This window comes from Herpailurus yagouaroundi, unplaced genomic scaffold, assembly GCF_014898765.1.
Source record: "Herpailurus yagouaroundi ecotype Mexico unplaced genomic scaffold, PumYag 160, whole genome shotgun sequence".
NCBI classification, from domain to species: domain Eukaryota; kingdom Metazoa; phylum Chordata; class Mammalia; order Carnivora; family Felidae; genus Herpailurus; species Herpailurus yagouaroundi.
Genome location: NW_024412401.1, coordinates 19,771,320 through 19,785,503, shown reverse-complemented (window position 1 = coordinate 19,785,503; position 14,184 = coordinate 19,771,320). Strand labels below are relative to the sequence as shown.

At 43.8% G+C, this 14,184-nt stretch overlaps 1 protein-coding gene across 6 annotated transcripts in view; it reads left to right on the top strand.

Annotated features, from left to right (window-relative positions):
* FAM219A (family with sequence similarity 219 member A) overlaps window positions 1-14,184 on the top strand; it is a 54,171-nt gene that overhangs the window by 854 nt on the left and 39,133 nt on the right. The gene's annotated exons all lie outside the window — the stretch shown is intronic.

Genomic DNA, 14,184 nt, shown 5'->3' with positions numbered 1-14,184 from the left:
GGGCCAGGGAGCAATTAGGCTAAAAGGGACTGGGAGTAGGCTTGCAGAGAAGGAGGGAGCATGCCTGCCAGTTTGCTGGATACGGATGGGAATTCAGGCCTGGGCCAAGGACCGGTGGGTACAGGGGGTCGGTGCAGGACCCCTGAATTACGTTCTTCTGAGGAGAGCGCAGGCAGTCTAGGCTGGGGGTGCTAGAGCTGGAGTCGAGGGGGAGAGAGCTCGGCGGCGAGGTGGAGAAACAGGGGCGCGGATGAGAGAGCTCTGGAATCGACGGGAGAGGGGGCGGGGTCGCGCCGGAGCCTCCAGTGCCCACCCTTTCGAAGAGCCCCCAGCATCCTCGGCCTACGTGCTTCGAGTCTTTGCTGGGCGCCCATCCTGCTCCCTGTCCGCGGTCCGGGAGTCTGGGAGGAATGATGTCATCGCTGCCGGCGCGGAGGGGATGGAAGGGGGAGGGCGACGCGGGCGACCGAGGCCAAGCTTAGGGGAGACCATGCCCTATGGCCACCGCTCAGGGGGGATTACCTGACTGGCTTGTACGACTGGCGGTGGGCAGTGGGGCGAGAGGCGCCGCAGCGGCCTAGCCAGCTGGTATAAGGAGAGGGGGAAGGGAGGGAGTGCCCCGCTCTGTTCACTTTTCCTTCTCCCTTCCTCCTTGGAGCCTGAGGGGGAGCTGGAAGGAGGCAGGGTAGGCCAGGAACCTGAAAGTCGTGGATGCCCTATTCTCTGAGCTATGCTGGAGCCTAGCAGAGCTCTCCAAAGCTTGAAGATCTGGGGCTCCCTAAGGCTCCTCCTTATATGTTAGGTGGGGAGGTGAGGAATATGTTCCACATTTGGGCCCCTAGACCCCTGGCTAACAGATGTGCTTTGTAGCTTCCTGAGTAAGTAACCTGCCCATTACAGCAGACCAGACAGACTTTGTCAGGGACCCATGACCAACTCTAAGCCACACCTTTTGGGGGATGGTAGAGAGAATCATTAGGAGCCACCTAGCAGGAAATGAGCCCTTTTCCCTTTTTGTTACTACTTAGTTCTAGAAGCCCAAACAGAAGCTCTACATAAGTATACAGTATTAAACTGGGGAGAGATGCTGATGGACTTTTTTTTCCTAGGCTGATACCATCATTGGAATATTTGGGGGCCAGAAAATCCTGGTGAGAAGTCTGTCCCATGAACTTGAAGAACTTTAGGCTGGTTTAAGAGGACATTCTTTTCTGGATTATCTTTCCAACCAACCTGGCTTGTCAAATTAGATGGCCCTTCCAGTTCTAAGCATCTAATCGAGAACCAAAAGGGATGATGGATGAAATAGGAGGGAAAGGAGGTCCAAGTTAGTCATGAGAAGAAAGCAATGAGTTGGTTCTTGCCTCCCATCTGGGGTTCCTGAGAAGATAGTCAATAGTTGTCCAAGGAAAGGGGGGGAAGGAATGAGGTCACAAGGCTTTCTTAGTTGTCCTTGGTACCTTTGTTATTGCCTGAAATTCCCAATGATAGTTTGAGTAAATAGTGACCCCAGAAGACTCCTAAAATGCTCTGGTCTGTGTGACTCTGGATTAGAAGTGCTTATGCAAGGAGGCACTTATCAGAAAAGCTGTGGTTGCCCTCAGACCCTTTTCTTGAAGGCTAAGGGAGTCCTCTGTAAGAGGATACTTTGTTGAGGTTGATGAGAGTGATGGGAGTGGCAATTCAGTAACCCCCCCTTTAGGGGCACAGACATTGCCCTGTAGATTTCTGCTTCTTGACCTCTGTTTCCAGGTTGAAATCTAGAGGATCCCCAGAACTCTTTAAATGCTCTGTGTATTATTGAGACTAGCAGATTCTTGTGTAGCATTTCTGAAAGAGCCTTCATTGCAGGGCATAAGGAATCAAAACAGTATACCACAAAAGAGAAGAGCAAAGTGGCTCTTTAGAGGTATTTGAGTAGACCATAAAAACTAGGGTCCCGGGATCGAACTCAACTGTGACCTATTTATTATTTATTGAGACCTCTAGGAAGTCTCTCCTCTCCTCTGGATTCAGTTTTCTCATTTATGAAATGAAGACAAACTATCTCTTTAAAATTTAAGCAATAGCTCTTCACTCTGTCTTCCAAGGAATATCATAGGGAGTTGATATCACTGATTTAGCTAATTCATTCACCAAATATTTCTGTAGTATCGTCTCTGTTCCAGATCTTATACTAGGTATTGGGGACACAGTGGTTAGCAACATAGATACAGTTTGGCAGAAGTTTATTGTTCATGCTTACTCCTTCAGTGTGGGCCTGCCCCTCTGAGGGCAGAATAGGGGCTGTCTCCTTTAGCCCTAATGGAAACAAGGCAATGCTGGTATTAGCTTCACTGCTCTTTTCTGGACCAAGCTGTACTGATAAAGGCCTATCACAGGGACTCCATCATTTAAATAACCCTCCCTCACCCATAGTGGTGGAAAGAATCCAGAAGGCATTCCTTACTTAAAAGGCTCTTCTAGGGAAGAAGATTTTTATTTTTTTATTTTTTTATTTACTTGAAAGAGAACCTCAGGCTTGAAAAGGAGGTCTAAGAGAGTGGCAGGAGCTGGGAGAGAAGGCACAGCCAGCAGATCTGGGTGTTTCCAAGGTGCTAATTTAAGCATTAGTTCCAACTAGTGGGAAGAAGAGGAAGAGATCCCTGCCCTGTTGTTACTGCTGCTGTTGCCACAGCTGTGTGGAGCCTCCTGTCTGGGGTGGGAGTTTGCCTGAAAGGAATGGCTTCCTTTCTTTTCCCATCACAATTATTTAATTGGCCTGGCTGCATCTCAGCAACTGAACCAGGCCTGGGCCTATCACTGAGAGCTCCCCAGGGTCTCTTCCTGTCTCTTTATGAAAGGAATGAGAATTGCTCTTGGAGACCTAGTCCCTGTGCTCCACTCCTGCTGTGCTCATCTCCCAGACAATCCTGAGTGTTTCTGAACACAGATTTTCCAACGAAACTTTCAGGGATAAGTACACCTTGTACTCAGTTTTGTGTCCAAGCCACACATGCACCTCACTGATCTAGGGAAGCTCCCAGATATCCAAGGCTCTCTGTTGAGCAGTTGGGTTGGATTTGGGCTGTTGTTTGTGTGAGTAGCAGGGATAGTCTCTCTGGCCCTATTTGTCTGTTGGGCTGGTTAGTGCAGCCTCATAGTCTATGTCTTCTCTTTGGCTTCAATTGGAAAGGAAGAGATTTGTTGAGGGGAAAAAAATGGAGCTTTTAAGGACTTAATTATGTCAGGCAAAATCTTACCTCCTGTGCTCTCAAAGACCTAAGAGACAACCAAAAAAAAAAAAAAAAAAAAAAAAGCATATGGCACCATATGGGGTCTCTGTACGCCTGAAAGAAATGCTAGTCTGTCCTCCTTGAAACCCATATTATCCATTAACTCATTTGTTTAGTTCATGAGCATATGCTCATTTCCAGATACTTTAAGGATAGAGACAAATGAGATTTCTCCAGTAGGTGGCCAGGAGAAGGATGGGCTCAAATAGCTATAGGAAGCTCTTAGATATATGTCAGGAAAGAGTGGAAATCAGCGAAGGGTGCCCCTGAGTAACAGTGGCACCTCCCTTGGAAGAAGATGAGGAATGCTGAGGTTTTGATCCTTTGACCACATGAGTTTGGAAAGATATCTGAGGCTCCTCTTGCCTCTTGACACTCATGGATGGGGATGGTCAAGATAGTAATTCAGTGAGTAGGCCACAGTAGCTCCTGAAAGTGGCAGAGAGAACATTGTAAAGAGAGCAGGAAGCCACTAAGGGAAACTGACCCATGTGTATCCTGTGGTCTGGGAGCCTCAAGTTACCTTCTTGTGGTCAGATGGCTTTTCAGTTTAAGAGTAGGTTCTCCTAGTGGGTGCATGTGGCTTATGACCCAGTAGTACTTCTCAGGTTTTGGGAAGAGGAACACCCTCTTCTCTTTTCCTATATTGCAAAGGGAGGATCAGATTTGCTCAGGCCTCCACCTTCTCCTTTACTACTCCTCTCTTCAATCAACAAACATTAAGAACTTACTTTCTGCCAGATGTTGTGTTGGGCTTGATAACACAGATTCTTGATTCAGGAATACACACAGTCAAGATGGCTTGAGGTACTATGGGTAATTAGCACTGCACGAAGTAAGAACGACGTCAAGCAGGACCAAAGGAAAACAGGAAGGGCTCTCATCAAGTGATCAGGAAAGGTTTCACAGAGGGGACATTGCTGAACTGGCTCCTAGAAGAAGACTAGCAGCTTGACAAACCAATAAGATGAGGTGAGGGTAAGGGTTCCAAGCAAAGGGTATGGAGGAAGAAACAAAAGTGTGCATTTGAATGAATGAAGGGTTGCAATTAAGGGAATAAAATGGTCAAATTTGAGTTTAGGACTATCACTCCATGAATATGGAGGTGGTGCAATAATAATCCAGGCAAGAGATGATGAAAGCCTACGCTAAGGCAGAAAGAGAGGAGGGACACATATATAGATCCTAATACAGCAGAATAGGCAGGATATGGTATATGTCTGGAGTTCTGATGGAGAGGTTGGGAGTCAAGGATGACTCTCAGGTTTATGGCATGGATATCTGGAAGGCAAGAGGCACCATCACCACCCCAGGAAATTGTGGTTTGGGAGGTTGGGTCTGTGTACCTCTTGGCTTCAGGGACTGCTTATATGGGAGAAGTCTGCTGTTTTCCTTTGCTCTGCTGTTGAAACTGCATTCTTGGGGTTATGAGGGACCCAGAAGTCCTGGAGCCAAAGACCAGAGTGACACTGGCCCCAACAGCCTCAAAAAGGATACTAAGACATGTGCTCACCTGCCAGTAAATACTTTTCTCCTGAAACCTGCTTTGATGAATGCAAGCGAATTGGTGGCAGTAAGGAGTCATGGTATTTTGTTGCTGTTGTTGTTGTTGTTTTCCCAGCAGTGCTTTGATGAAGGAAAAATAAAATCCTTTGTTGGCTAAGAGAGTTCTTTATTTTGCATTTTCTGGCCTGGCCTTTTAGTATCACCCTGGTTAAGCTTATAACAGTTTACTCTCTACTTGGTTCAGCTAGACTCTTTCACCGACTTCTTTTAGAATGGGTGTGTAAGTTACCGCTTCACTTGCAAGCATCAGAATGGAAAAGGACACATACCCCCCTTCTCTGAGACCAGCCTGGAAAGCTGCACTTGGGAGAGAAGCAGTTTCCAGGCTGCTATCTGCCAGGCAAGGTGTACCAAGGGAGCAGGCTTCTAGAGTGAGATTGCTCGGAGGTGACTTGTCTTCTTAAATTAGGCCCCAAGTGTAGTCTCAGTTGGCAGGTGCTTCCATGGGCAGCTGGGTGTTAGGCTGAATCATTTCCAGCCCCCAGCTGCCTGCTGCTTTTGACTATTGCCCATAGTGAAAAGAAATGGAAAACAGAGCCTTCTTCACTTGAACCTGATTCACCTCAGGCACCCCCTCCCCTACTTGAAAGGGCAGATGGAGCCTTGTGTCTGGAAAGGATGTAGGAGACTCAGCTTCTTGGGCTTAGCTGCTTCATGCCTTCCAGCAGACCCTGGGAGAACAGGTACAGGGAGCCCCAAAGAGAACTGGAAGAGGAGAATCAGACTAATAGCAGATACTCAGAGATGCTAGCTGAAGCAAGAGGCATGGCTCAACAGGCTCTCAAGTCATTGTTTCCTAAGGAGACTCTAGTGGGAAAGTGGCCATCTGGGCCACAGAAAGGAAGGAAGGAAGGGGGCAGAGCTGGGACCAGCTTTGGATCTAGCTCTGCTCTGGAGTTCAGAAATTGGCACATGACCCAAAGTCTTCACTGTGGGGTAGCCAGATGAACTCCTTGGCTCTAGGAAGGGACTCTGGAGTGGAGAAGCCCACTAGAAAGGAGGCTCATGGGATCTGGCCTGGAGGACCTTAGACAGGGACCAAGTAGGAGTTCCCTTTAGGTGGTACATTCTTAGGAGCTAGTTCAAGCAGATATGTCATTGCATTTGCTGTTGCTGCTATTGTTATTTAGCAATGCCAAGTTGAGTGTCAGGTGGTTCTTGAAGGTCAATTTTAAGTTTCTATAATAACAATGATGTATTTATGTGCATAAGATGGGACTAATGGCCACAAAGGGTGTTCTCTGACCATTACAGCCCTGAGAAATGTAAGTATGACAAAAGGCCACACTCAGGCAGAAACAAGCCCAGCTACTGTGGTACCTGGCCTGGTTTTTCCTGTTTTCGTCACCAGACTTTGGCTGTCCTAACCAGAGTCCACCCCATCTATCTACAATACCTGAAGGGATACTTTAACTAAGATTTATTGAATTAACTGCATCTGAATCATGGAGTAAGAACCATACATATTTTACTATGTAGTTAACTTAAACATAATTATCTACAAACTATAAATGATTTATAGTTCCCATAATAATTTCCAGTTTTATCTTTGTAAAGGAATTGGTGAAGCACTTAGTGAAGCATGGCTTAGACCAGCATTTTCTATAGTATAATTCTTAGAAACATTGGTCCTTTGAGATACTTTATGGGGGAATAAAAAAGATCTATAGACAAATTCCTTTGGGAAACACTATACACTATCCCATCACAATGTTTACTAGTGTTTTAAAGGCTCTGAGAAGTTCTGCAGTAAAGAAACCTTTCCAGCTTTGTTTAACCCAATGTTTCTCAAGTTTGTGTATCTATGGTACTTTTTAAAAAAATATTTATTTATTTTTGATAGAGAGAGGGGAGTGTAAGTGGGGGAGGGCAGAGAGAGAAGGAGACACAGAATCTGAAGCAGGCTCCAGGCTCTGAGCTATCAGCACAGAGGCCGATGTGGGACTCAAACTCATGAACCATGAGATCATGATCTGAGCTGAAGTCGGACACTTAACTGACTGAGCCACCCTGGCACCCCTATGAGGCCTTTTTTCATGTTACATCTATTAACATCCTGCAGAACAAATGTGGTTTACGGAATACTCTTTGGGAAATTCTGTCTTAGAAATTAGCCTCTTTTTTGATTCAGTCTAGATTTGTAGTATTCCCAGTTCTTTTAAGTCTCTTTTATAACCCACACCATTTTATCCCATGCTAGTCTGTAATGGGATGTTGCGGCTTTATGTCAAGGTCTGGACTTACTGCCATTAGTAGGAAGTTCTTGGTGAACTTTGGTCAATGCAAAAGCAAATACCTAGTGCCTAGTTTTTCTCATGATAATACTAAAGGCATTTTACTTCCTTTCAGTCCCTCTACTAAATGTTGGTCTAGTGAAACCAGTATTTTTACCTTTAACTTTTTTTTTGACAGCTTCATTGAGATATAATTCACATACTGTACACTTTACCCATTTAGTACTTTACTTTTAATCTTTGTGTGGTTGCTGCTTGCCTCAATTCTGTTTCTTCTTTTTACCTGTGGGCTGTGCTCTGCCCTTTTGTGTTGTGCTAAGCAGGAGAAACTATAAAGATTATAGTCATCAGAAAGAAATCTCTCATCAGAAGGAATCCCATCTCAACTGGGATTTAAGCTGAAAAAGTGATTTCCTGATTAGGTAGGGTACCTCAGTACTTTCTCTATGGTACCATTAAATGTGCCCCCTGGTCTTAGCAGCTCAAAAGGCATTCCCGAATAATCATTTTACACTCCCTACTCCATGGGCTATATAAAGCATGAATGATAAGCAGGTTTCACCCCTTGTATCAATGTCCATTGATCAGTAGTGGCTGTCTGGACCATGTATTAAGGTGGATTCTGAAGCAGAGTTCTGGGTCAGTGAGAATGAGTGATGTGGTTGATTTTCCACATCTGCCATGGTCTTTAGTGGGGGAAGCATAATTTCTGCTTGCCATCCTGGCAGCCCTGAGGCCTGAGCCATCATAGTTATCCTAGGCAAAGAACACAGGAAAGGAAGAATCTTAGAGATGTTAGCCGGCTCAGCAATCTGTTTCACAGACGGGCTGGACTCTTATGATATGGCTCTCTAAGAAATGAATGGAGACAATGGAATAGAATAGAAACCCCAGAACTAGACCCACAAAAGTATGGCCAACTAATCTTTGACAAAGCAGGAAAGAATATCCAATGGAAAAAAGACAGTCTCTTTAACAAATGGTGCTGGGAGAACTGGACAGCAACATGCAGGAGGATGAAACTAGACCACTTTCTTACACCATTCACAAAAATAAACTCCAAATGGATAAAGGACTTGAATGTGAGACAGGAAACCATCAAAACCCTAGAGGAGAAAGCAGGAAAAGACCTCTCTGACCTCAGCTGCAGCAATTTCTTACTTGACACATCCCCAAAGGCAAGGAAATTAAAAGCAAAAATGAACTATTGGGACCTCACGAAGATAAAAAGCTTCTGCACAGCAAAGGAAACAACCGACAAAACTAAAAGGCAACCAACGGAATGGGAAAAGATATTTGCAAATGACGTATCGGACAAAGGGCTAGTGTCCAAAATCTATAAAGAGCTCACCAAACTCCACACCCGAAAAGCAAATAATCCAGTGAAAAAATGGGCAGAAAACATGAATAGACACTTCTCTCAAGAAGACATCTGGATGGCCAACAGGCACATGAAAAGATGCTCAACGTCGCTCCTCATCAGGGAAATACAAATCAAAACCACACTCAGATATCACCTCACGCCAGTCAGAGTGGCCAAAATGAACAAATCAGGAGACTATAGATACTGGAGAGGATGTGGAGAAACGGGAACCCTCTTGCATTGTTGGTGGGAATGCAAACTGGTGCAGCCGCTCTGGAAAACAGTGTGGAGGTTCCTCAAAAAATTAAAAATAGACCTACCCTATGACCCAGCAGTAGCACTGCTAGGAATTTACCCAAGGGATACAGGAGTACTGATACATAGGGATACTTGTACCCCAATGTTTATAGCAGCACTCTCAACAATAGCCAAATTATGGAAAGAGCCTAAATGTCCATCAACTGATGAATGGATAAAGAAATTATGGTTTATATACACAATGGAGTACTACGTGGCAATGAGAAAGAATGAAATATAGCCCTTTGTAGCAACATGGATGGAACTGGAGAGTGTTATGCTAAGTGAAATAAGCCATACAGAGAAAGACAGATACCATATGTTTTCACTCTTATGTGGATCCTGAGAAACTTAACAGAAACCCATGGGGGAGGGGAAGGAAAAAAAAAAGGAGGTTAGAGTGGGAGAGAGCCAAAGCATAAGAGACTCTTAAAAACTGAGAACAAACTGAGTGTTGATGGGGGGTGGGAGGGAGGGGAGGGTGGGTGATGGGTATTGAGGAGGGCACCTTTTGGGATGAGCACTGGGTGTTGTATGGAAACCAATTTGACAATAAATTTCATATATTGAAAAAAATAAAAAATAAAAAATAAATAAATAAATAAAAACTGAGAACAAACTGAGGGTTGATAGGGGTGGGAGGGAGGGGAAGGTAGGTGATGGGTATTGAAGAGGGCATCTTTTGGGATAAGCACTGGGTGTTGTATGGAAACCGATTTGACAATAAATTTCATATATTAAAAAAAAATAAAATGAGGCAATACATGTTCAGTGGCAAAAAAAAAAAAAAAAAAAAAAAAGAAATGAATGGAGAAAACTGATCTTTCCTACCCTCATCTCCAACATGGATTTTTGAAGTATTGACCTTATATAAAGTTAATAATTCTTTGGAAATAGATAGGCCAAGCAAGAGGAAGTAACCTTGACTCTGCTGACCGAATAAGGGGAAAAGAGGCAGATTTAGGAAAAAACCTCGTAAGTATCATATAAGTAGTTGGCCACACTTCAGATGAAAATATAAGCCCTTGACTAAAGGAGCAATGAGAAGGAATAGGCTATAAGATGAGACCCTTAAACCAGCAGTTTACTGGAGAGGAAGGGCCCTACTGTGAACTGTACAGCCTTAGCACTCTCTTTTTCCCAGGCTAAATAGAACCTGCATTTTCCTCCTACCATTTTCCCAGAGACTGGTTTCCACATCTCCAGTTATCCTGGCTGCTGTAAGTGGATACTTTGAGGTTGTCGTCCCTGGAACTAGACCTAGACCTCCTCATCTGGTCTAACTGACTCAGACTACTGTGGGACCAGCCGCAATCCATAACATTGATAGTGTACTTCTATTATTATCAGTTGAGGATTCATGATCATCTTTAATAACTGTACCTACTGTTACGTTGAACTCAAGATACATCTGAAATAGGGTAAGCCTTTGTCTTAGCAGTGTAGAATCAAGGCAAAAAACTGGGGTCACATGTTGGGCTAGGCTGGCTGCTAACACAGGTAAGGATTCACTGGAGCTAGTGAGATGGTGGTTTCATATTTATTAGAAACTATGTCACAGGGCACCTGGGTGGCTCATTCAGTTAAGCATTTGACTCCTGTTTTTGGCTCAGGTCATGATCTCACAGTCATGAGATCAAGCCCTGCATCAGACTCTGCACTGAGCAAACCCTGCTTGGGATTTTCTCTCTCCCTCTCTCTCTCTCTGCCCCACTCCTGTTCTCTCTCTCTCTCTCTCAAAATAAATAAATAAATAAATAACTTAAAAAAAAAAAGAAGCTATGCTACATTTTGTAATTGATTCTTACTCTCAGAGAGGGAGCTGGCTGGATTCAGCAATGTGGAATTTGAATCTAGGTGAGGCTGTGGATTGTGTAGGCTAGGATAGACCTTCAGAAAGCTAGTGCTTATATGGACAAAAGACTTCATATAAACCTACTATGTGACATGGCCATGAGCAAAGGTAACGTGCTGTTGAGCCACATTCAGGTCCTAGGAGTTCAGGTCCTTGAAGGTGACAGGTCAGTGCTATCTGAAGTCATATGTTCTATGCTGATGCCATTATTCAAGAGGGGAAGTGATTGGAATGAAGAAAGGAGTCAAAACCACATTACGTGAGAACAGTTGGAAGAACTGAGGCTGTTCAGCCTGTAAAAATATATATATATAGTTGCAGGGAAAGCATTTTAAGGTTTTTAAATGCCTAAACTGCTGGAGTTAAGAAAGGAAAAACAGTTAGACTTAATATTCACAAGGAGGAACCAGGGCCTTTGGGTTGGGAGCATAAACATGCTTCTATCTCTGGGCTTCATTGCCTCCTGTTCCCTGTGGTTCTCAAACTGGGGCCAGAGGCCAGGGCACCTGGAAAACATGTTGCTCTTTGCAAAATGCCACACTAAAGGAGGAGCTAGGAACAACACTCTAGCAATAGACGTGGCTCTATTATGTGTGTGCAATATAAACATGCCTAAAAAATCCACTGTGGAATTTAGCACGAGCAGCAACCTTCCTACTTTTCTGTTAATATGTGTTTGCTAATCTTTCCTGTCTTTCAGAGCCTATCACAAAAATGCCACATTCTTCATGCATCCTTATCTCTCTTTCAATAAAGTATGAACTGTCCATTCTACCTGTCCTGTGGCCCTAATACATTCTCTTTAGAATTTGAAGTTTATGGTTGCAATTATCCTTATTGTAAATTTCTTTCTTTTTTTTTAACTTTTTTTTTTTAATGTTTATTTATTTTTGGCAGAGAGAGAGACACACAGAGCATGAGCGGGGGAGGGGCAGAGAAAGAGGGAGACACAGAATCCAGGCTCTGAGCTGCCAGCACAGAGCCTGACGCGGGGCTCGAACTCACAGACTGCGAGATCGTGACCTGAGCCGAAGTCGGACGCTCAACCGACCGAGCCACCCAGGCGCCCCTGTAAATTTCTTTCTAAGGTAGATGAAAAGATGTTTCCAAAGTACCTGAATCACCTTGTGAAGCGGACTGGGAAAGTCATTTTTGCCCATTTTACAGATATGCAAGCAGAATCCCAGAAACGGCTTGGCTATTAAACAGCTGGAGGTTGGCATGGCCAGAACATCCTGACTCCCAGGCCCTTGATACAATTTGGGACCTAATTAAATTCTTCATCAACTTAAACTTCTCCACTTGCTTTTGAGGCATCTACACTAAGTTTTGCTCCTCCTGGCTGGCCATATTTTCTACCATTCATGCCAACTTTCCTTGTGATAGGTCTAACCAGGCCCCTCACCTCCTCTTGTCTATTGGCATCTTGAGGCCAACTCTCCCCACCCTTCTTTTAGGTTTATTTATTTAAGTAATTTCTGTACCAAACATGGAGCTCAAATTCATGACTCCAAGATCAAGAGTCATATGCCCTTCCGACTGAACCAACCAGGAGCCCCAAGACCTCCTCTCCTCTTAAGAACTCTCTCCCTTTCCTTGTCTGCCTATCCCACCCCCACCTATCCTTCAGAAGACCATATAAACTCCCTGTCTCCAGGGGAAGTCTTCTCTGACTATTCTAGTGAGGTCTCAACCATCCCTAAAGCCTCTAAAACCTCTAGCACATAACTTGATACATATGATATCCTAATTTGGGGGGTCCAATTTTATGTGCTATGTTGTGAGTTGCTTTCATGAAACAGAACTACAGAAGAGTGCAACTGGTTTCTTTAAAGATGAGTACGAATGGAGAGGATATTAGGAGGTGATTCTAAGGAGGGGACCTAGTAGAGACCCAGAGGAGAATGAGCAGGTGGGAATTAATGAGTGGAATAGAAAGTACATGTAGAGAATTGTGAGAGATTCAAAGGGATACATGAATTGGGGCTCTCATTCATTATTCAAAAAATACTATGGTTGGCGGAGGGGGGATGCCTGGTTGGCTCAGTCAGTAAAGCATGTGACTCTTGATCTTGGGGTTGTGAGTTCAAGCCCCACGTTAGGTGTAGAGATTACTTAAAAATAAAATCCTATGGGGTGCCTAGGTGGTTCAGTCAGTGAAGTGTTTGACTCTTGATTTTGGCTCAGGTCATAATCTCATGAGTTCGTGGAATCGAGCCCCATGTCAGGCTCTGCACTGTCAGCATGGAACCTGCTTGGGATTCTCTCTCTCTCCCTCTCTTTCTGCCCCTTCCCTGCTCATGCACATGCACTCCTTCTCTCAGAATAAATAAATATACTTTTTTTAATCTTAAAAAAGTACCATTGGACATTTGTTCTCTGTAAGACACTGTACCAGACACAAGGAATAATGTGATGAATAAAGCAAACATGGTCCCTGCCTATATGAGCTGGAAGTCCAGTAGGAGAGATAGATACTAAACAAATGAAGTGTGCTAACAAAATTACAATAACAAACTATGACAAGTGATGAAAAAGACAAGAACAAGATAGCACGAGACAGAATAATAAAACCTCCCACATTAGACTGGGGATGTCAGGTAAGGCTCCAATGAGAAAGTAATGTTTGGGATCCAAAATTTATAAAGAACTTCCCAAACTAAACAAATAATCCAGTTAAGAAATGGGCAGAAGACATGAATAGACACTTTTCCACAGAAGACATCCAGGTGGTCAACAGACACATCAAAAGATGTTCAATATCATTCATCATCAGGGAAATACAAATCAAAACCACAATGAAATACCATTTCACACCTGTCAGAATAGCTAAAATTAACAACACAAGAAACAACAGGTATTGGCAAGGATGTAGAGAAAGTGGGAATGGTCTTGCACTGTTGATGGGAATGAGAACTGGTGCAGACACTCTGGAGAACAGTATGGAGGTCCCTCAAAAAGTTAAAAATAGAACTATTCTACAATCCAACAATTGCAGTACTAGGTATTTTTACCCAAATAATACAAAAACACACATTTGAAGGGGTACATGTACCCCAATGTTTATAGCAAAATTATCAACAATACCCAAATTATGAAAACAGCCCAAATGTCCATTGACTGAAGAATGGATAAAGCAGATATGGTATAGGGGCGCCTGAGTGGCTCAGTTGGTTAAGCGTCCAACTTCAGCTCGGGTCATGATCTCACAGTTCATGAGTTCGAGCCCCGCGTTGGACTCTGTGCTGACAGCTCAGAGCCTGGAGCCTGCTTCAGATTCTGTCTCCTTTTCTCTCTGCCCCTCCCCTGCTCATGCTGTGTCTCTCTCTGTCTCAAAAATAAATAAAAACATTTTTTAAAAAGCAGATATGGTATTTATATACGATGGAATATTAGCCATCAAAAAATATGAAATCTTGCCATTTGCAACGATGTGGATGGAGCTAGAGTATATTATGCTACATGAAATATGTCAGTCAGAGAATGACAAATACCATATGATTTCACTCATATATGGAATTTTGCTTAAGAAGCAAACCAGATGAACATGTGGGAAGGGGGGGAAGGGGAGCAGAAACAAGTCATAAGAGACTC